Below are 24,398 nucleotides of genomic sequence, written 5' to 3' on the forward strand. Positions count from 1 at the left end.
ATCACATGTTTCTTGGTGATTAAGTCCACAAGCCAGTCCTTATGCCCCATAATATGCTGTACCTAAATTATAACACTACTAATCTACCACATGTAACAGACTTGCCTTGGAAAATGTCAACCTGGGTTCTAACATGGAAGGCTTAAGAGTGCATGTTCCCCAACACTAATAGTTCAAGCACTGAGTTCTACTCCATCTCTCAAACTCACAACTGCTGGGCCAGCTTGGAAGATGCCACTGGCTTTTCAGTAACAGCCCTGAGTGTGTGTTAGAGGAAAGGGAACTCTGCTGGGTGAATGTTGAGAAATGTAGGCACGCAGGTATACTTCAGGGCAGTGACAGCAAGGCCAGCAGACCAGGAGGCTGGGGTGGGGCAAAGGCAGATTTCAGGCTCTGGAAATTGGAAATGGTGGTGGAGAAATGGTAGAAGGTGTTGCCATCCAAAAGTATTAATCTTTCATAAAATTGTATGTCAGGCACTGCATATATTCATTCTCCAACAGACTCTTAACCAACATATCAGCATAGCTCCCAAACCTGATTGTCCCACAACCTCTCAGGGCACTGATACACCAGGCTGTGTCTCCAGGCAGCCCTTACTGGGGTTAATTAGCGCCAAGTTAAATGTGACTTCATCATTGTTCATTGGCTTCCACTCTTACCCCTCCATGGTCCATTCTTTGCACAATGACCAAAATAGGCTTTCCGTAATGCAAATCTGATCATGTGCATCTCCTGTGTAAAATCTTTAGGGAGACCAACCCTAGCATCAAGTTTGGAATTTGAACTCAGACCTATTATGCTGCCCCTTGCATAAGCTGCTGCATCCTCACATCAGCCTGGCGCATGCTTTCTCATTCTTCAGGTCTGTGTTCCTGTGTCATTTTCTCAGGAAGACCTTCCCAGATCTTTTGTCAGGTACCTGGCAAAATTCTCCTGACTAAATTGGTACTTCATTGTAAATTCTCCCAACTACCAGATTTCCTCTTCAGAATACTGACCACAATTGGAATTGTTTATATATTCAAATATAATTTGTTTAATGTGTCTCTCTCCTTGACTAGGCAGTAAAATCCAGAAGCACATTAACCACACCCAACACAGGGCCTTCCAGTCCCTAAGACATGCTCAGTAAAAGGTTATAGAATGAGCTTCTGTGTCACACATTTACCTTTTATGTTATAAAACACGTTGTTCTACAATTCGAGGGACCATTCATTAAGTTTTTTACTATGTGGCGGGCAGCGATTTTTTTAGAGGGCAGGTCAAGCTAGCTTGGTGTTTAAAAATTAGGGTTCTGAGCCAGAATTGTCTGGATTTGAAATCTTACTAATTGCGTGGTATTGGGGAAGTAGTATAACTTTTCCATGGCTCAGTTTCCTCATTTATAAAAAAAAAAGGGGAGGAGGGAAAGGACAATAACAGTTCCTATTTCGTGGAGCCATTGTGGCAATAAAATAATTGTTACAACATGTAGTGTGTTTAGCACAGTGCCTGGAATATGGTAAATATGTGAAAGAGGGAGTCTATTCTTCTTTACTCCTAACAATGAGGAAAAATAGGTGTATGTTATTATCCCCACTTGTCAAATGAAGAAACCAGAAGCATAAAACAAACTCTTCAATAACTTGTTTAAGTGAGTCCTTCATATCAACTTTGCATGCAGAAAACAAAAAACAAAAAATTACAAAGGGAGAAATAAATGAATGTTCTCCCATTTTGAGAGCTGGGACTTGGAGGATATTGAGGCTTGGCAAGATAAAGAGAATAAATCAAAGAGACGAAGTTTGAAAGCAGTTTCAGGCCAGGACCTCGCCATCTCTTTTGCACATTAATGTAATGAAATCTCACATGTCTGTGAGAAGCACGGAGGAGGGAGGACAGGCCCACTTTCCACAGGCTCTGGGAAGCAGATGGAGAGTCAAGGGAGCACGACTCGAGCAGCACCTCCAGGCTGCAGCAGGAAGTGAGAACCCTGGCGCCCAACTCCTTCTGAAGCTCCTCAGGGACTCTGCCAGGACCTCTGAGGGCATCACCATGTCCTCAAAACACACCCACTTGAATTTTTTAAAGTCTATGCCATGCATCCCATGTGAGAGGAAGCAGGTGCCAAAAGAAACCAAACTGGAAGGCTGTGAACCGCTGGTGTAGGCAATCTTTCTGGAGAGAAGTGAGTCCTACCTCAGAGTTTTAAAAAGAAATCTGGCAGGGGCAGGAATATTTGTGTCTGGCAGCCCATTCAGAACCATCCCAAACTAGAAACAACCCAAATATCCATCTCCAGGAAAGTGGGTACATAAACCGTGGTACTCACTGAACGAGAGTGCATGCACCACAGCCACTGTCAGCAGTAACAGTGAGGGCCTGTCTCTCCCATGACAGCAGTGAGGGCGGGTCTCACAAACATAATCCTGAGGCAGAGAAGCCCAACACAAAAAGTACCATGGGATGGCGTTTGTTATGTAAATTCAAAACTAGGTAACACATATCTACATCAGGTGTGAGGAGTCAGGACGCTGTGAGCCCCAAGGAGAGGCAGTGGCTGGAGGGTCAGAGGGGCATTCTGTTTCTGTTACACAGATGTGTGCGTTTTGTGAAAGCTCATTGATGTGTGTACATTTATTCTTTTGTGCATTGTTCTCAACATATGTTATATTTCAATCCACCCTTCAGTTCGCCACCTTCTATGATCAGGGGTCCAGTTAGTCCTGGGGTGAGCTGATGGCCCTAGAGTCCTGGATATCCAGAAGCTGGGAGAAGTACCAACCGGAATGCCTCAGAGGTGGGAAGCCATTTAAATGGAACTTATATTTCTGTGGTGTTGGTTCTAAGTCGTGGGTCATGGCTCTAGTCTCACCAAATTTTATTTTATATCTTGATTTTTCTCCTTGTCGCCTGATCCATCCCAGGGTCTTGTAGCCCTCTCTCTACTCCAATGATCTCTGTAATATCAGTGCATGTGGGGCACACCTGAGGGGTCAGAGGCGTGGCCACATTCCGTTTCTACACACACGTTTCCTCAGTTGTCTGCAGTGCACATCCATTCCCCTCACTTCAGTCAGAATCTGAACCATGCGGCAGCCTGAGTGACCTGACTGGAAATCTCTTGGAGCCTAGTGGGAGGGACTTAGGAAGGGCAGCTTCTGGACCCCCAGGGGGTGATTTTACCGGACCTCAGGATGATTTCCCCACTGGGGCAGAGCAGGGAGACAGTGAGAAGCCTGTGCTGTGGACTCAACGTGGGGCTCGGTGGGGCAGCTTGGCACAGGCAGGGCTGAGAATCCCTTCTGCGACACGGTGGCTGACATATCCAAGGCCCACACCCTTCACAGCATTTGGGAACATTAGGATTCCGTTTCTCCGGAGGTGACGCCACCAGATCCCGCCTGGATGCCGCCCCACTGCATCAAAGCTGCGCAGCTCCGGTGGCCCACGCCCCGTGCAGGCGGTGTGTGGGCGGGTCAGCCGGCCGGGAGAAAACAACGGGCCTCAACGTGACAGTCCCCACATTCTGCAGACTTAAAAGCAAAATCCTCTGGATCCCGACTGGGCTCCTGGGGCGCGGCCCTGGCCTTGTGCTGAGGCTGCAGCAGGAATAAAAGCATGGCCAGGGCTGCTGCGGGCTGCTGTCACTGAGTCTCCAGGTGACCAGAGACCGCTGGGTCCTGCGAGGACGCTGGAGCCTGAGCTGCTCTGTCCCTCACATGCCCTCACTGCCCGGCCGGCGGTCCCCGCCCCCTGGCCCATCCTTCCCTGTGCGCCCCTCAGCCTCCCTCACCCACCTGCTCCCCCCTCCACCGCGGGCCTCCGCCCACTGCTTCTTCACCTCCCGAGAACCCAAAGGTTTGCCGGCACTGCTCCTCCTTTACACGACGCAGTTCCTGCTCCTTCCCGCCTCCACCCTCTCACGCTCTTCTCTTGCTTTCCCAGGTTTTCATTTCATTTTCCTTCCCATTCCTACACAGGCAGGATACAGAGGCAAGCCAACAGAGGGCAAAGAGCACCAGGCTGAACCAGCAGACAGAGGAGCGTTTGGTTCTTGCCACTGACGGTGTGTCCCTGGGCAAACCGAGCAGACCCCTGGGGGCGTCAGTTGCTGCAGCCGCGTGTGTGTGTGGGCGTGGGTCAGCCATGCCGGGAAGCCTGTGTTGTGCCAGGGTTGGTCCCACGGGAAGGCAAAGGCTAAGACTCTGTCCTGTCTCTTAGAAACCTACGGGATAACAGTATCTTTCTCTCTCTCTGATAAACATTAAGTCGATAGGTAGCTGGATGGTAGGTAATTCATGGGGGAAGAAAACTGGTGACATAACAGATAGTGTTATAGACCACAGGACCCAATAAAAGTCTCACAAAGAGACCAATTCTGAATCGTTCTTTCCCTGAATTCACTTTAATAGCTCCTTATGATCAGGTGTTACTCTCCACCCTGTTGTTTCACAATTGAGTGAAATAAGGAAGTACCTTAAAGCTGGTTTTTCTTTTGCTGCCACAAAGGTCCACATAACTGCTGGTTCCTGTTCGTGGTAAAAATGGTCTTAACCAGATGAATGAACAGCACAAGACACACAACACAAATTAAATAATTTTAAGCCAAGTTTATTCATAAGTGTAACTAATGCTAAATAGAGCTCGTGCCTGCCCCATGAACTCCTAAGCACCCCTAGCTGGCTAAAGAATATTCCCTCCATTTTCCTTTTCCTTGTATTCAGCCTTCCCTTCCCTTTTCAAAAACTGTGGCTGACTTATCTAAGACCTATGCTGCTTCACAGTGTTTTGAGAACAAATCAGAAGTTGCCTTCCAGTATTTCTAGGTGTGCGTAACTAAATCCAAGAAGCATTGAAGATGTCAAGGGCAGGACAATCTGCGCAACAGTTTTGAGATAACTGTCCAACAGCGGAGTGGCAGGTTGCTTTTCTTTCTTTTTCATCCATTAGCAAAGATGGAAGTTTGACTTGGTCCACTGCATACAGCTCTGTGTCCAGTGCATAAACCTGCCATTTGATTCTGGAAAAACTCTAAGGATCTAGAGCCGGGCTGACAAATTGCAGCAATGCTGGTGTTTCAAAGAGCCGAGAAAGAGCCAAAGGTCCTGGTGGACCGACAGCTTGCTGGTCTCACAGGCTGCAGGTTTGCTTCAGTGAGCACAACAGACCGAACTTTCCTTTGCTCAAACATGACATGATTTGTTCCCTTTTGGCTGTGTCAGTTCTGCAAACCAGATACCAGAGGCTGCAAGCTCAGGAGAGCCTGTCTTTCTGGAACACCATTTGTTTGGACAGGCCAGGCCAGTAAGGCTTTTCATCTCTTTAAAGCTCCCAGGGCAGAGAGCATATTTGAGGAATTCCTTTTTTCAAAGTTTTTTTTTTTTTTTTTTTGCCCCTTCCAACATTTTGTTTAAGAGAAAATGAGATGTCTATCTTCTGTTTCCTTATTTTTTTTCAGGAAAGCAAAGGGTTGTTGACTTCCTCCCTCTCCCCTCCCTTCCTTCCTTCTTCCCGAAGGTACTCATCTGAGAAAAAGAGAACGAAGTATTGTTCCTGTTCTCTTTCTTAAGTCATTTGAAACACTGTCCCTGGGAGTTCTTTAAGTTCCCTGCAATCTGTATACAAGAGAAAGGGAGAGAGAGAGAGACAGACAGAGAGAGCAAGGGATCAGGTAAAGCCCTGGGGCTGCTGCAGCCGTTCACACTCAGGAGCTGGTAAGTCACCCATGCAATTGTTTCTCCTTCCATTTCAGTGTCCCTGGGACGGATACGGCTGTGGGCATCTTCAGTAGAAACTACCTTCCTGGGTGTGATCCTTAATCAAAGGGTATGACAGATGGATGGCCCAGAATTTAAGCTTATAGTTTCTTTTCTTTCTTTTTTTTTTAAAAGAGAATACTGATGCTTTGCAGAGCTGAGGCTGGCAGAACTGGAAATAGAATTGCACTGGGACTAAGGAGGACATTGTGTTGAATCTAAAGTTTGGCACAGATAACGTGGTCAGGCTACCCAGGAGCCCCTGGAGTGTGGGATGTGTCTCCCTGGAGAATTCACTCTTCCTCAGTCTCTGTGCTGGGAGTCTTATGAGGGTGTCTGCTGAGGACTATGGTTTGCTCTGGGGCTTTTGCTACCTGTTGTCTAGATTGAGGTGCCCTTCTCTTGTTCTTTTCTTTCCACTCAGCACCCCAAGAGGAATGTTAATTAATGATTGTTATTCTGCAATCACTGAGATAGGAGGAAAAAAAGAAGGGCATGTCACTTTGAATTGTACTGTGGGGGGGGGTGCTTATGTGTTCAGGTTCCACATGTGGGTTGAGTGTACCTTTATTATTCACTTACAATGGAAGATGTCATCTGCCACACACAAGGAGGCAAAGATTTGGAGGCATATAGCTTTAGTTGTGGAAAACAACTTGTGACTAGCATAGGAGGATTAAGATTGATCACTGGTGTCAGCAGGAGTGAAGGACTAAGCCATACAGGCAATTGCAAAATATTCACCCAGGGTTTTCCAAGCACCAATAGAAAATAGCAAACTAGTCAAGCTTATATAGACAACTAGTTTCTAAAAGTCTAACTTGCTTCAGTTAAATTTGTCAGAAAGGATAATGTTACCAAGAACTCATCATGGTAAGCCACGAGGGAGCAAGATCACACTATCAAAAATAGGCCAGCAAGATCACTCAGAAAGACTGTGTATACTTACTAGTATTAATCACTTAATTCAGAAAGGTGTTGAGTGGGTGAAAGATAAAGACCATACAGAGTTTTTTAATACTCATTTCTATGAAATTTCCTGATCAAAGTCAACTGGGATATGAAGAGTATGATAAAAATAGCTAGTCTCTCATTTATAAATTAATTTGACCAGACTGTTCATTAACCACAATCAAGTAATTAATCTTTATTCAAAACCGAGCCATCATCTTAACAAGAGTGAGAAAATATGACAGAACTGGACTGTTATGTAGATTTTGTTCCATTAGCCAGACTTCTTTTTTCTCCTCCATTGTTCAAGAGACACTCCTGAGGAGCACTATAAAATGAGTAATGTCCAAGAGATGGGATTAGTGTCTGCCTGCTTGAGGATGCAGAATTGTTCTAATAACAATTGGAAGTGGTTTCCAGCTCCCCTACCATCCACCCTAACTACTCTAATTCATAGATCTTCATGTCTAAAGGTAGCCAGGACTGACTGAGTTGGCATTTGTATCTTTTATCAGCAATTGTGACCCCAGTAAAAAAAACTCAGGGCTGAGATTTTGACCTTCTTTCAGTTTCATTTTTCCTTGATAATGTCTTTAATCTTTGTACCCCAATTAACACAACATCATAGAACACTCTTTAGTTTGGTTTACTGAATAAAAGCATCAGATGCAATACAATATGAAAAATATGACAGCAGAGTCACAATGACTGAAGACAAGTAGGGTGAAAGGTGGGTATGCCAATGGTACAGAAAACAGCCCCACTTCTAGCATGCTTCTCTGTGTCCTGAGATTAAGGAGCTCGGGGTGTGTTCTTTTCTTTATAAGGAAAAATATATAGTCAACATTTCTGTTTAAGTTGTTAAGTCATTCCTATGAGAATATTTGTTGGGTACTGGGGGAAAATTTTTTCAGTTACCTAAAGAGGAAAGCCATTGACTAGTTTAGTCTAGTTGCTACCAATCTGTCTCCACTCAATTCCAAGTAATGAGTTGGCATTTGTGGAAACTTCCAGTGTGCGATTCTTCTTTGGGGTCATCAGACACTCTTTTGTGATATCATTAGGGGAACTCCAGCTTGGAAGGATCCAGAATTTGACACATGGAGATTTCATTAATTAATTTGTACCAACACTGTATATAATATATATATATATATAAAATATATATAATTAGATTACATATTTGTCATATAAATGTTAAATTATGTTAGGATATGATCTGCGTGCTGGGATGTGAATTAAATTAGAGTAAGCAGAGCATCAAAGGTGCATTTGTTGTTATACAAATTTGGGTTTGAATTCCAGCTTTGTTATCTACTGAGTGTGTACCTTGGGCCAGGTAGTTAACCTCTCTAAGCCTCAGTTTCCCCAAATGTAAAATTGCATCAACATAATAGAGCTGTTGTGAGGATTAAATAAGGTTATTTATGTAACACAATACAATGTGTTGCAAGTAGTAGGAGTCAATGCCAGTTGTAATTTTTTAAGAGTCGCATATGAATACTTAAAGGTACTGTATATTTTGAAAGTAGAACAGAATACATTTCCTATGATTTACATCATTGTTCTTGATCAATACTGTACCAAGGGTTTATCAGAACAAAAATGATTCCTCGTAGGTTTAGAGTCAGGCACATATTGAGTGATGATATCCAGAACACCAAATCTTTACAAAAAAAAAAGGAAGGTAAAGTTTAATGTTTTGATGTTCATCTCTACTAATGGCAGAAACACCAGATTTAGCCTCATTAAAAGGCCAGCTGTTTTCAGGAGAGCTCAGTGCAGGGGAAAGTGTGTTTGTTTTCAACTTAGATGAGCGTTTGAAAAGACTGCAATCCTATGTAGAAGTTTCATTCTCCCTTTTACCCACTTCCTCAAGCTCTGGAGCTCTGTGTTGTCGGTGACCTTTTCCCTGGCCGTGGAGGGCTGCAGACACTTTTTTGGAGACCATCGTGGCAGTTCCATGACTCAGCCAGAGACAGAAAAGGACTTGGAGTGACATGTTCTCCTCCACCGATGGGGCTTAACTCTCCTCAAACATTTTAGTAGCCAGCCTCCTCCTTTCACACCGAAAAACTGAACGCCATTACCACCGTAGTGTGTGTGTGAGTGTGTGTTCGGTGGGGTTGATCCAACTGCTATTTTTCTCTCACTCTAAACTTAAAAATTTATATGTTGGTCAGTTTATCAAGTAATAACTATACTTTAACTTAGGTCTTAGTCAAACTTCCCTTTTCACTTTGCAAAAGCAAAACACAACCACCACCACAACCAAAAATGTACCACCAATAATCCAAACCTTTGAGGTTCTTTTGTTATGATAAGAGGCTCTGCTTAGACAGCTTAGCCTCTGAAGAGCAAACTGAGGCTGGGTTGTTCTACACTAAAGTGCGCAAGGTGTCTTCTAATGCAGTTTAGTGCTGTAGAAAAAAGACCAGATTGGGACTCAGAACACTTCTGTCCTGTTCTGGTCCAATCTCTCCCTCCCTAAATGTGCAACTTGACAAGTTTCTTTACTTAACTTGGATCTCAATTTTCTCATCTGTAAAATGATGGGGGATGGATCAAATCAGTGATTCTCAGGGTGGTCTGTGTATGTGAGCTTTGAAATTCACTAGGGAACTTGTTTACACTCTTTTCCTCGGCCTACCGCCCCAGACGATCTATGAGATTCTGGTGCTGACACCCTGTGATTCTCTGAAGTGGATGGTCAGTGTCCTGCTCTATCTTCTTCAGGAGAGCATTGACATTAAATCAAAATGTATGTTTTAAGAACCATGCTTTTAAGTGGAATTCCTATTCAGCATTGGATGTTTTCTCTAAAAATTAGTTTTGAACGTATCAACTATTATTCTAGAAGCTATTAGTATTATGGAATAAGGACTGTGCTAACGAGTCAAGTCACCTGATAAGAATGGTCAGTGTTCTATAACCACAAATCATAAAAAAGAGCAATTACTTAGATCTAAAAATATTGTAATTCTGTAGGAAAAGCACTTTTTGATATATGCATTTTATATATTTTTTTCCAGTGAACATGCAATCTTTCTTTAATCAAGGAAAACAAAGATAGTAAATTTTTCTATTCACTTCAAAAAATATTAGTAGATTCAATCTCATTAAATTAAAAAAAATTTGTTTTTTTATTTCTATACCTTTTAAAAATGTGGTCTGTGCTGAGCCTATTTTAGCAGTTAGAGTCTTGTCCCCAAATTAGTGGCAAAAGACTGATAATGGTGTTGAAAAACCAACACTCACAAGTCAGGTTAATCTGTAACACAGAAAAAGTTGTTCTGATTTCCCTGATTTCATTTCTACTTAAATCACTTAATTTTTTTCTCATACATTTATACAGCTAATTAACTAGAGCAGCAAGGGACACAGGTGTCCATTTGATAAGAACAGAGAGACAACAAATATTTGGATGTGCACGATCAGAAACAGCTGGCCTTCTGACCATTGAAATACCAAACACATTTAGATGAAACAATGATATTAAGATACAATAAGAACATGTCTTTTTCAGAAGTTATGCATAATATATAAGCTCACTAGAAAGTAAGGGGACAGGGGCTTGGCTTGCTCACTGATGTTAGCCCAGTGCCTAAAATAGCACATGGCATATAATAAATGCACAATAAATATTTGTTGAATAGATGACTTAATAATTAAGTGGACTACAGAATGAAATACACTATCTTTATATAAAGCTAAATACAGCAGTTAATAAGTAAAAGTTAGTCAAGCTTTCTTGAGGTCTGGACAATGCCAAACTGCCACCTTGACATATTTATTCCTCACCTGAATTGGAATAATGGCTTGTTCCACCATTATGGAAGTGGGGATACAACATATATATTAACATGTCATTTGGCAAGGTCCTCCACTCACTTGCTCATGGGAGATAAACATTTATCAGATACACAGAAAAGACTTGTGGTTACATTTTATTTTCCATTTGTTTTCAGGACAGATGATGGGTGAGCAAATTGTTTTTGGAGCAGGAGAGAGAGGTCATTTGTTTTTCCTTGACTACAAGATCTGTGAGCCAGGATTCAGCCTCGTAGGAAATGCTCAGCGCTCTGTGGTTTTTTTATAGGCAGGGCTGTAAATCCAAGTTAAAGGGATGCCACTTGGGCTGAGTTTACACAAACATGAAGGGGTGAATTCAAGGAGGGAAATGTGATATCCTCACGGAGCACAATACCCTTTCCTTTATATAATTAGGTGATGGAGACAGCCAAAATGAACAAATACTGGATTGAAGCCGTTTTGTATGTATTTGGCAAATATAAAGTAAATATAAATGTAAAAACATCATTGGGGTCCAAGGTTTCTGTTATTCATAGTAAAAACTGAAAACGCTCTCTCTCTTCACAGTAACAAAGTTGATCTCGTTAAAGCCAACTGCCAGGACATAAAGACCATTCTGATCCATTCCCCTACTTTCCCCTGACATGTTGGGGCCCCACTTGGCCCTCCTCCTATGATGCCCACTGCTATGAAATGGGACAATGAGATAACCACAGAGCACTGTCACTACCGCGGGTAACACCCACGGGGCGTCGTTACCAGATGTGGGGCCCTCTGAGAACTTTCCATAGTTATTTCACTTAACCCCCCATTCTAACAAGCAGGGATTTATTCCCCCCTCCCACACACACCCATTTTAGAGATGAAGAAAGGCAACCACCTTGTTTAGCAGGTAAACTAGAGCATGTAAGTGGTTTGCTCACTAAATCGCTTGTTTGCAGGTTTCTTATTAAGGAGGAAGTGTCATCGTAGCTAATAACTTTTTTACCTTATGTAACCGTGAAGGCAGTGCTCCTCAAATGTGGTCCAAGAACCCACAGCAGGGCACCACCTGGAGTTAGAAAAGCAGAATTTCAGGCTCCATCCCAGAGCTCCTGAATCAGAATCAGCGTGTTCCACGATCTCCTTGTGATTCAGGTCCACATTCGCGTTTGAGCAGCACTGCCTTAGGGTTGTGGCCTGTTGACCTGCTGTGGATACAGAGTGATTTCGGAATGCCAGTCCTTGTTCCAAGGCATTACAAAGCCATCTGCTAGCTTTGGCCTTGTCTAAGACAACATAACTCCCTCTTGGATGGTGGTGTTCCTGGACAAGTCTCAAGCCTATTCAGCTCTGAGCAACACTGGGCATGACTTTCATGGCCTCCTGCAGCAAGTTACCTCCATACCAAGGGGCCTTGAGCCCCTCTGCTTATTCCACAAGCTGTTGGCTCAGGGTGAGGAGGCCCAGCTGGGACAGGGACAAGTATTTTGGGAACATCACCCCAAAAAGGTGTTCAGCTTTTTCAGCAGCTTGAAAAAATATTTGAAGGCAACTGTGTGCAAAGGAGCACCTCAGTGCCCTTCTGGGAAGAAGCTGTCCTCTACCAGCTTGGTCCTTGGAACACTGAAGGATGGGAGCAAAGGAACCCCACCCGCCTTGCATCTACCTGGGTCTCCAGCATCAACTGCCAAGGAGCAGATGCCGACGCACTCCCCACTCTTCCCAGTTAAAAAACTCTGTGGAGAGAAGCCTTAAGAGTTTCCTTTGCAGGGGACTCACTGTTCTCTCTGGGAACAGAAATCAAGAGGGAGCTATTGTTGCAGGGGTGGGGAGGAAGCAGGGCAGGAAGAGAGCATGGGAGAGAACCGGAAGAGCCTCTGGTTTGCTTCACCCAGGCCTCTGCCTGCATGGAGATGGCTGCTCCCCCTTAATGGAGGCCCTCTGGCCTTCTATGGAAGTGCAGGGAGTTGAAGAACTTCATGTCTTTAACCCTGTTTTATAGAATACCCCCCAATACACCCCTCACTTTTTTGCTTGTTGTTTGCCTAATTAAGGCAGTTTTCTTTTTCACAGCATGATGGAAACACCCTCCTTTACCCCCATCCATGGAAGACTTTCTCAGTTAAAAAAAATACAAAGAGAGGTCTTCCAAGATTATCCTAAAACAGGGTATACACTGAACACTTTTAAGGTGCTAAGGAGCACTATACTTAAACCATTAAGATGGGGTTCCTGAACTACTGGCACTTGAACTCTTAGGGTAAGGAACATGCAAAGAGTTCTACCAGGTTACTCCCAGCTATAAGCAGAGTCCCCCCCTCCCACCAGGATACCAGGATTTTAGAGCTGGGCAAGGAAGGACTATCTCCAGCATCATCTTTCTCAACACTCAGTAGAAAGCTGGGGGTGATATCCAGTAATACAGCAAGCAAGTCAGTGTCTGCCCCAACATCCTCCACGGCCCTCCTGCTAGTCCAGCAACATCTCAGCACAGTCACCTGTCTCTGGCTCTACAAGGGCCCAGGGACAGAAGATTCTTATGTCCTGGCGGCTGCAGCCTGGGCCCCAAGTCCAAAGGGGACATTGGAGAAAGAGCAGAGAGCCCAGTTTTTGGAAAAGGTGGTGCGGCCCAATGCTACATCATTTTGAAGAAGATGACTCCATTGGGCATGTCTTCACAATTACTACGTGCTCAGACATCCCACTCTTTACCATGGCTTTCACTGGCTCCTTTGTGCTCTGTCCAAGCCTCCTAGGAGAGGAATTCCTGCATCACATTTAATATGCAAAGTTGGGAAGGATACTGAACCATGAGCAAATCCCTCCCCAGAAGGATTAGGACATGAAGTGCCCAATTTATTTGTTTTTCAACCAGTAAGGATTTTTGGGGGAGGTGAAATTGGTTTACTTAACCAAGTGCTATCTCCTCTGTACATGACACATGTGCTTTACACACATGTGTGTACACACACAGCCTGCCCCAAATCATGGGCTCTTCTAGAAGGAAATTGTGGATTAGCGCCAAATTGTTTATTTGACTCAAGAATATAATATCTGTTTCTCATTCCCCTGTACTTTCAAACAGATCTGCTATCCTAATTATATTTTTCCTAGAGGTGTTAAAAAGTTTGAATTTTGTTAGCTAGTGGCAGTGGGGTAGAAGGTGAAAGAAGACTCCAGCATTGTTGCAAGCAATTCATAAAGTGCTTCATTCACTTTCTGTGTGGTTTTGAGAATGTAAGTAATGCAAGAGAGAAGTCTGAACTGAAGTCAGGGGATAGAGGGTTGAATGTGTTTATTGCACATCAATAAGTCCAAAGGCATCTGGAAATTTAGTATATGACAAAAATAGCACTGTATATCAGAGGGGAAAGCTGAGTAAGTAATGAGTGATGTTGGGACTAGCTATTTGGGATAAACTTATATCCCCACTTTGTTTCTTTAAGTAAATTCCAGATAGATCAAAGATTTAAAGTGTTAAAAATAAAAAAAATACTAGAAAAATATGGGAGATTTACTTTTTTGAATCTCATAGTAAGGGAAGTCTTTCTAGTTTTACCCAGAAGCTTTAGCATTTATGACACATTTTATGACATTAAATAAAAAGTTTCTAAAGGGGCAAAACTCAATAAACATGGTCAAAAGACAAATGATAAACCAGGAACAACATGCATAATTTGTATCACGAAGAACTAAAAATGACCAGAAAATGGGCAAACGACACGAAACACATTGCACGCAAAATGAAATACAGTTGTCTCTTGAGTGTGTAAAAAACAAAGATCTTTATCCTAATTCATAATAAGAAAATGCAAATTAAAACTATGAGATACCATTTTTATCTATTTGATGAAACAAAAGATGAAACATTTGTTAGTATATTTGTTCTTGGGGATTTGGATAGTATTGCTATACATTGCTGGGTAATAGTGAATTATAAAACTTCACTACAGAGAGCAATTTGTGAATGTCTATCAAAATGTAAAATTGACTCCTCTTGGAATTTATTTTACAGCTAAAAGATGCAAAAAGACATGCTTACAATGCAGTTTGCCACAACATTATTTGAAACAGAAAAAGATTAGAAATAGCATAATGTCCATAGGTAATTAGTTAAGTACAGTATATCTATACATTGGAATATTATGCAGCCCTAAAAAATAAAGGAACAGAATAGAATTCAGGAATGGACCCTAGGTATATGCTCAACTGATTTTAACAAAGGTGCAAAGGTAATGCAACAAGGGAAGGAAAGTCTTTGAAACAAACAGCACTGAAACAATTGAACACCTATATGCAAAAGAAAACATGAACTTAGGCTATTATTTCACATCATACACATAAATTAACCTGGAGTAGATCATAGATCTAAATGTAATAGTTAGAATTTTAAACTTTCTAAAAGGAAATAGAAAATTTTGTAATCTTGGGTCAGTCAATGATTTCTTAGTTATGACAAGATGCACCAACAATAAATGAAAAAAACTGATAAACTGAACTTCATCAAACTAAAAACTTTTGCTCTTTGAAAAAAAGGACATCATTATAAAAAAGAAAAGACAAGCCATAAACTAGGAGAAAATATTTGCAAAAGAGATCTGATAAAGGACTTGTTTCCAGAATATATAAAGAACTCCTAACTCAGTAATGAGGCAAACAACACAATTAAAAACTGGGAAAAATTTTTGAATAGATACTTAACCAAAGAAGATAAATAAATGGCAAATAAGCATATATACAAGATACCCAATATCAATATGTTAGGAAAACCCAAACTAAAACCATGATAGATACCACTACACATCCAGTAAATTACCTAAAGCTGTAAAGACTGAAATACCAAATGTTGGCAAGGATGTGGAGAAACTAGGACTCTAATACCTTGCTGGTGGAAATGTAAGAGGGTATTGCCACTTTGGAAGACAGTCTGGTAGTTTCTTAAGGAGTTAAATACACACTTATCAGGCAACCCAGCAATTCTACTTCTGGATAACTTTCCCCACCCTGCCAATGAAATTGAATGTCCACATAAGACTTGTATACACATGTTCCCAGAAGCAATATTCATAATAGCCCCAAGTTGGAACCCATTCAAAGGTCTATCAACTGTTGAGTAGATAAACAAAAGGTGTATATCTACTTGATGGAATACTCCTCAGTAATAAAAAGGAGCTACTATTATGTGCACCAATGTGGATGAATCTCAAAAGCATCATGCTAAATGAAAGCAACTAGACACAATGTTATTTAAGAAGCCAGATACACATAAATATTGAATGATTCCTTCTATATGAAATTCTGTAAAGCACAAAACTATAGAGACAGAAAGTAGATCTGTGGTTGCCTGGGGCTGGAAGGAGAAGCTGGGAGTGACTGCAAATGAGCATGATGGAGCTTTTAAGGGGTGATGCAATTATTCCAGAATTGGACTTCAGTAATGATTGCACAACTGTATAAATTTTCTAAAACTCCTCACACTGACAGTTAAAAATGCATGAATTTTATATTATGTAAATTATACCTCCATAAAGCTGTTAAAAAGTTGAAAGAAAAAAATGGGGCAGCTCTATATGTCCTGATAATGGAGCAATCTCCAAGATTCTGCCAGTGTATAGAATGCTATCAGTTTTTGTGTAAAAAAACAAAACCAGCATGGTTTTTATATGCATAGGATATCTCTAGAAGTGTGTATAGACCTGATGGTAGAATTTGCCTTTGGGCAGGAGAGTGGGATGACTGGGGTCAGGCACAGGGGTGTAATGGAGGAGTTTTGGCTGTATATCCTCTTGTACTCAATCAATAATTAATAATCAGTACTTAATGAAAGAGAGGAGCATAGGAGAGAAGATGGAGAGAGAGGATCTCGATTGACTGTGTACTCATTAACACAGACCGGGGTTCTTGGCGTGATAGAACGGCTTGTTCCTTCAGCCCACAGCCAGCTCTGTGATGGTGGACAGCTCTCTGGGCCTCTCTTTCCTCATCTATAAAATGATGGGGTTGGATGAACTGGTCTCTATGAATGTTGCTGATTTTAAGTCCCATGCTCTGAGAATTTCCTTAAGGATGATCATCTCACATCTGTCCACATTCCTCTTGTCCTTTCCCCGCCAGCCTGCCACCAACTGCCACATACAAAGCCACAACCAAAGGCTTTGTTCTTTCTCACTCAGTTGCCTCTCGATTTATTGGGTCCCCATCCTCTTGGCACATCAACCAGAGTGAGGAGGAAGCCCAGAAAGGCGAGGGGCTGGGGGAGTGGCAAGACAGAGGTGTGCCTACAACCCCGTCCTAGCGGCAGCTTCTTGAGATCAAGTCCCAACCCTCTTGCCAGCAGTGCGACCTTGGGTAGTTCTAATTTTTTCATCTGCATGATATTTATAAAACAGCCATACCCTCTTAAGGTTTATTGTGGGAATTAGGAGTGATAATTTATGTAATTGCATAGCACAGTGCCTGCCTCACAGTAATATTCAGTATGTGTTAGTCCTTTTAATTATTCATCTGAACGCCCCCTGCTCAGGGGACCTGCAGCGATCCTGGGAGTGTGAGGAGGAGAGGCCTCTAAGTCACCAAGCTGTGTGCTCATTAACACAGACCGGGGCTCCTGGCGTCATAGAATGGCTTGTATCTTCAACCAAACAATCCAAAGGGAGAGACGGGAGTAATTCCTGCTGCTCTCAAGCCAGTATCAATGAGGGAAACTTCTTCCAAGATTCCATCCCCTGGAGTCAGTTATGTCATGAGTAAGTGATGAGAGCAGGCTGTAAACTTTCAAGGTTGTGACATTATGCAGACAGTTGAGTCAGTTAAGTTAAACAGCAAGTTTCAATTTGCATGATAAATGTGCCTTAAATTACATTTGGATCAAAATATTATTAAACATTAATATTAGGGCCAGTGTATAACTTCCTCTCCCTGGTAGCCATTCACTGCAAAGAAGGGGTAGCTTCAAACCAAACCAAACCAAAAATCTCCCATCACCATGATGTGTCCATGCCCATGTTTCCCAACTCCCATTTCAGTGCAGAACAGCAAGGGATGTATGCACATCCCTGCAACTAAGCCCAGATGACCTGTGCATCCCTGCAACTTCAAGTGTCTCAGCCATAGATGGCAACCCATCCCCAACAACATATTTGATAGCTTTTAAGAGAATTGAATTTTCCCTATGTGTGTAAGTTTATAGTGAATGCCTTTTGCATTCACCCCCTGCCTTACACAGAATCACATTCTAGAACCAGATTCCAGAAGGCACAGTTTAGTGGGTTGTTCTGCTTGCTAATTCTTTCATGCATGTCTGTCTCCCTAGCTATGTTGGGACTATATTTTTCAAGGACTGGACTTTAAACCATTTTTGAACTCTAGAACAAGAGCCCTCCACTTTCCTGCTAGTCTCACATTAATTCTCTCTGAGATCCTTTGTAAAAACTCTATATCCCCACTTCAGAGATGAAGAAACTGAGGCCCCTAGAAGGGAAACCATTTGGCTGAAGTTATACAGCTCTGTGGCTCTCCAGGGGTCTGTGGAGTTATTGCAAGAAGTCAAGGAGTCTCTAGTTAGATGTCAAATGCTTAATGTTTGCGTCCTGACTAAATAATGTTTTTAAAGTATATATATAGCAGCTTTTCAAATCAGACTATATTATGGTGATTAATTAAAGATGTTAGTGAATTCAAAATAACTTCTGGTTATTTTGTATTTTTTCTAACTCATTGAGATTTTGGAAAATGGGTTAGATTTTTAACTTTACAAAGGGAGTGCTCATGCCAAGAAGCGTGGAATCCCCACAGCAGACTCAAGCTGCGGTTCCCTAATACAGAGCAGGAAGGCGCTTTCAATGATCCAGGTCTTCTGGTGGCAGCGAGCTTTCCCACTCTTAAACTGCCCCCTAAAGTAAGTATGTATATTTGATAGAAGTCCAGAGTGTCTGGAAGTATTCATCATTATTATTTAATTTCTTCCTTCACTCCACAACTATTTACAAAAAATCCTTAGTTCCTTCCTTTATTATCTGTGTGATGTCAGTCACTTTGCTTAACCTTTTCATGTCCTAGTTTCTTCACTGGCAAAATGAAGAAAAGAGTAGGACCTACTCCATAGGATGCTGGACAGTCACATGAGCTAATGCACATGAGGCGTTTAACACATTCTTGTGACATAGGAAGTGCTAAGCAAATACTGTTGTTGGGCACCACTTGCCGCTGTTTTTCCCACAGAGTTGAGAATTGATAGACATTTTTGGAATGAATAATGAATAAATGAAGATAGGAAGAGAGTACAGTTCTAGGTAGGCAATTCCTCACCTCCATTTCCTTAGTAACAGGCAGGCATTAGGACAGTTGTTTTTATGCAAATGCTACATTTGGGAGTATGGGCTTCAGTGAGCTCAAGCGAGATGATGATTCTTTATCTTCTGGTCTGGAAGACTTTACAAGTCTATCAGCTTTATGTGTTAGAGGCATCAAGGCATGCTTTTGAGGGATCTGGTGGAAAGAGTTTGGGCTTGAAACTGAAGTGAAGTACAGGCTTTATTCCTCATCAAAACCTGTAAGAGGAAACAAGACTAGTAGCCTGTCCCGAGAGGAGGAGAGGAGCATGCTTTCTTGCCACAAACCAAAATGCTGAGGACACAGTTCTAAGAGGGTCAAAGGAAGTTAGAATGAACTTTCATAGCTGGCTCAATGTTTATCTAGCTTAAAATTTCACTTCCAGGTCATCCAATGGGTAATTATTTAGGCTTATTACATAAAAAAGCTTTGAGCCTAATACAAACAGGCTTTGTTTGTTTGTTTGTTTGTTTTTAGTGTTTGCAAAGTGAGGTGTTGAGGTAGGAGAAAAGAGCCTATTTCTAGACTTTAAAAGATGGGCTGCCCTGAGTTTCAATACTGGCTGACATAGGTGTTTCTGTAAACAAATTCTCAGGCAGATGAGCCAGTGAAGAGGTGATCAGCTTCTCAGAACTGGCTGCTTTTCCCAGGTTCAACCAATAGTGATCCTAGTGGCTACTGCCCCTCAGCTGTGCTGTGTGGTGAGGCTCTGAGCTGGTGCTAGGGGCGCTGAAGTGCACAAGATCCAGGTCGAGCCTCCCACAAGTTTCCAGGAAATTAATGGTTACTGAGTGGAGATGAATGCTTCCCTATGACTTCCATCCATTGGCCCTTTTCCCCCCAGGATCACACAAAACAAATCTAATACTCAGGATCAGCTATTTGCAGTATTTAAACATAGGCTATCCAGGCCCCAGGCCCCAGTGCACCTCCTTGTCACATGTCAGCTCCTGGCTGCCATCCCACAGATGGCTCTGGTCCTCACCAGCAGGTTGCTTGCCTCTGCATACTCTCCTGTGTGTCCCTGTCCGTGTTTGACTAAGAACAGCTCCCCTCTCCTAATCTCGGGGGTTTGGCCAGTGCACAGTAGAGCTGGGCTTTCTGAGGGTTCTTTTCAGGGCCACAGCAACTGCTGGGATTTTCCCTCAAAAGGTCCAGCTGAAGGGTTCCAATCTTACTACGCTGATGGACACTGACTGCAGTGGGGTGTGGGGGGAGACTTGATAATATGGGTGAATGTAGTGACCACATTGTTGTTCCTGTGAAACCTTCAAAAGATTGTATATCAATGATACCTTAATAACAACAAAAAAAAGGTCCAACTGATGGGGTCCCAGACTGAACAACCAGGAACTTGGAACGACAATTACTGATGCACTTTATCATTTGTCTAGCTCCTCAGCCCTCATCCTATCCTATGAGACTATCTTCTCAGAAATTAACTTGTCACAGTAAGAGGAAGATCTAGAATTCAAACCCTGGGCTGCCTCACTCCCGAGTTATGCTCCTTCTTACAGAGCACCCAGCTTCTCTGTGCTATGACACGCTTCAGCACTCAGTACATTGCCTAGCCATGCTGGGTGCTTAGTCGATGTTAGTTTCCCTTTCTCTTATCAGCCTCCTTCCTCCTCCAAGTAATCACATGCAACCTAAAAATGAGGAAGAGGGCTTTGAGCTGCCAATAGTATGTGCCAGACCCCCGAGGTGGTCGTACAGTATGAATTCTGACATGACACACCTTTACCCATCTAAGCCCTCTCCATGGCTGTGGGTCAGCTCTATTAGCATCTATCAAGGCCAACAAATTTACTATCAAGGATGTCTAGGGGTTCTTTCTAACAAATCCCCACATTTTATAGCTTCTTCCTCTTTCTTCAAGTGATTCTATTCATTCCCTCAGTAATCTAATTTAATCCAGTGTCTACTGAAAACTCCATAGCACCTCAGACTGGGTTCTGCCTTCTTTGGAAATCCAAGTCCGTGGGTCAGGGAAATATGTAGACAGTAAGTGACATCTCAGCAAGAGGAAGGGGATCTCAGGGTGGGCTTCTCTTTGGCTTCTCCTACCCTCGCTGGGGTCTCATGCCTTTTTGAGAGCTCTCTGTTGTACCACCTTCAGCAACTATCATACTCAAGTTTAGTAGTTCTCAGCTGGGGCCAGACCAGTCCCCGTTGGAGGCTTTTGGAAATAGGGGGGTGCCTTTTAACTATCTGAATGACTTTCCTTATCAGAATGCACTATTGGCATCTAGTGGTTGGGGATGAGCAGGGATATTAAAGTTCTGCAATGAACCCACATAAAACAGCAATAGTGTCTGCTACCTTTGAGAAGGTCAGGGCCATGACTAACTTATCCCTCCATGCCCAGCACAGTACCTGTCCCTCCATACAAGCTTAGTTCAAATCTTTTAAATAACTATTCTCTGTCACTTTCTCATTTTTTTTTTTTTTTTGCATGTCTCTTCTCCAGAAGTAAGCTCTGAAGAAGAGCTGTCCTGCATGCCTCTCATTTCTGGGAGTGACTTCAGAGGTGGAGACCTTATACAGTTCTGTCTCATCTATATTCCATTCCTCTTTCCTTCCCCTCTTACAGAATTTTCAACAATTGGGAGCCTCACAGCCCTAAAATGCCTTCTAAGTTGGTCAATTATGATTTACCCTTTGAGTAAAGCTCAAAGACATGGCTTCCTAGAGTAATTCTAGGTAGGAACTTTTTTCCTCCAAAGTGAATTTAAACACCCTAAAAAGTATTAGTTTGCTGGCCCGAGTGAGTTGTTAAGTGACTAACTTCAAGTAATTTGGTCAGAGCAACATCAGTGGCCCTGCTGGCTTCCCCTCAGAACCAGGGAACTACAGTGTGGATAGGCTGGAGGGAGGGAGAGGTCTCTTCAGGGTCCAGTGAGTAAAGAGCTAGAAGCTTGAGGTCTGACTGCCTTCGTCATTCTCACTGAAATGTCAGGAAAGCTGGTACTAAATAAATCAAGGGCTCCACTGCTCTCCTGGACAGATAACCTGTTAAAGGAGAGTCAGATCGGATGCCCACAGGGTGCCTGTGACTGATCCCAGCCTCATGAGAGCTGCATGACACCATTCAGCAGAGAATGCTCCGTGCTGGACATTGTCAGAGTTCATTGCTTTTACTTTCTGGTCTGTTTCCCTGGTAAGAGCCTTAGCTCTTTTCTCTTTTGTAAATTTCAGAGAGAATGTTCTTGTCCCATCAGGGAAATTCCCAGCTGTGCCCCACTCACGTACTCTCTCTCTCTTTTAAAGGCATTAGGGAATGCTTTAGGAAGTCTTAACATAAAGTTCATATTCCTTCTTCTTTAACTGAAAATAACTCTCTGAAGAGTAGCATAGTTCAGGGCTGATAAGGAAGGACTGGGAAGGATCATAAAGCACAGAGATTTGGTGAGGAAGGAAAGAACTAACATTTAGTTGGTGCTTGCATGCATATTACCTATGAGGTGTCTCATTTTAATCTTTCACCAGATCCATGAAGTAGTGTATTGGTCAGGATAGACTAGGTTATGCTTTAATAACAAACAGTCTCCAAATTGCTTTGACTTAAAAAAATTTTTTTTAAAAAGAAAGAAGGCAAGGATTTAAATCTCATTTCCATTACATATCCATTACATGGATGAATTGTAGCTTTCACCCAGGTCATCTTAACTGTAGGTCCCTGGCTGACAGCTATTACTGGGCATGTTTCAGGCTGCTATGGCAGAGAGAATGAAAACCATGTGCTATCATGAACCACCTCTCAAAGATTCCACAAGGAAGTGACACATGTCACTTGTGCTCACATTTTGTTGGCCAAAGTAAGTCTTACAGCCATGCCTATGTGTAAAAGGAATAGGGGGATGTAATCCAGCTATGTAATGAGAAGGAGAGAGAGAAAAATAGTTGATGAATAAGATGTTACTATAGCTGAGAAAGTGGATGCATAGGAACAGCATGGTGGCAGGACTGTCTTCTCCTGAGCTCTTTGCTCTCCTGTAGTGGGTATATTCTACAAGTATGTTACATACATGTGCTGCACCTCCTCTCCAAATGCTCTACTGGGCCAAAGTGTTCTTGGGGCTTAAGATGGTAAGAATGTGCCCCTGGATGTAGACAGGTTAGAGCCAAATCAAAGTTACTGGGGCCCAGACTTTATTTTACCCATTTCTGTTTTCTTTAAAGGTCTTCAGCACATACAGTGTGAAATCATTATGTAACAGAAGTTTCACCTTTGAACACATACCAGATTTTTGCTTTTAATCATAGTCTTAAGTGTGATAGGTTTCCTTGCTTATTGCTTTTATTTGCTGAATAATGAGAAAGGGCCTCTCTGCCCTTAGTTTGGTAAAGCTGCTGCCTTATGGATGTTCAAGGTCCATAGGGAAGGGTGCCCCAGATTTCCTCCATTACTTTCAGGACAGTCTCCAGAAAAAAAATTTTCTTGCTCAAAGGAACAATAAAATAATAAGACAGACTCTACCAGCCCTTAGAAAATCAACCCCAATATTTCATTTCTTGGGAGCCCAGAGGAAATGCTGTGTTATGTCTATTCTCAGACTTTCCTAATCCAAGTATGCCTAATGGGAGAGAAAAATTTGGGAAAGAAATCCTAGGTGGTCTGCCACAGGTGGTATTTCAGACTTTAACCTGTCTCATTTTTTTGCATTCTGCTCCACACATATCTATATATATTTGTATTTAAAATGTTTAATTTTTTCACCACTCCATAAAACTGATAGGGTAGGAAGATACACTAACTTATCCTAGGGTCTTCACCACCCCAAGGAACTTAACCCCATCCATTAACATCCATATGCTTATCACCTGAAAGTGGGTCCCAGGGGGACGAGGGTTCCTGTCAGGTTGGGGGCATGGTGGCATGGGCGTGGGGACATTCCCTTCTGCATAAAAGTCTTGACAACCAGCTCTACCAACTGTTGACTACTAGTTAAGGCATATATAATGCTAATGGAGAGCTCCCTTCCTAAATAGGCATTTTATTTAATAATATGGAATACATGAATTACACTCTCTGCCTTCGAAAAGTTTTACAAACTTTATAGTCCATTAGGCTGAACAGCACTTGAGCTCATGCTTTATGGCTCAGAAACCAGCAGGTTAAACAGTTTTGTTTGAGTGATCTATTTTGATCACTCAAAATAGAAAATAAAAAAAACAAAGAAACAAGCACAGGCAGTAACAAATGGCATGTGCCATTAGGCATTGGCTTGGTTCAGGGAGAGATTCCTGAGCTAAAGAAGGCCTCATTTACTGGAATGGAAAAATATAGGCCAGGAAATTGTTCAGAGGTCTCCTGTCTTTTCCTGTGCACATAGAGATGCACTGTGTGTTGGCTACTGTTTTGGATTAGAATCTCAGTTTTAGAAATAGCCTGAGTGTGTCCTTGGAAAGAGAGAGGGTTGTGTGATGTATTTGTGTGTGGTGGAGTAAAGGAGGGGGCAGTGGGGAGGATGCTGGGAGGAGCCATTTAGATGCTTTCTGGAACTAGACTGTTTCCTTGGGCCTCACAGACAGTTACCAGAACTGAGCAGGGAGACTGGACAGCTGATCTGGGCTTAG

General features: G+C 42.4%; 1 protein-coding gene across 6 annotated transcripts in view; it reads left to right on the plus strand.

Moving 5' to 3' along the window:
• Positions 1-24,398, plus strand: part of ZNF366 (zinc finger protein 366) — a 330,210-nt gene that overhangs the window by 259,342 nt on the left and 46,470 nt on the right. The window contains exon 1 of one of the 6 annotated variants that reach the window (XM_036909870.2): positions 5,384-5,699. The exons of the other annotated variants lie outside the window; for them this stretch is intronic. The gene's annotated coding sequence lies outside the window, so the exon portion shown is untranslated. Of the gene's footprint in view, positions 1-5,383; positions 5,700-24,398 lie in introns of those variants that run through there. 6 annotated transcript variants of the gene reach the window in all.

This window comes from Manis pentadactyla, chromosome 2 (genome assembly GCF_030020395.1).
Source record: "Manis pentadactyla isolate mManPen7 chromosome 2, mManPen7.hap1, whole genome shotgun sequence".
In the NCBI taxonomy this organism is placed as follows: Eukaryota; Metazoa; Chordata; class Mammalia; order Pholidota; family Manidae; genus Manis; species Manis pentadactyla.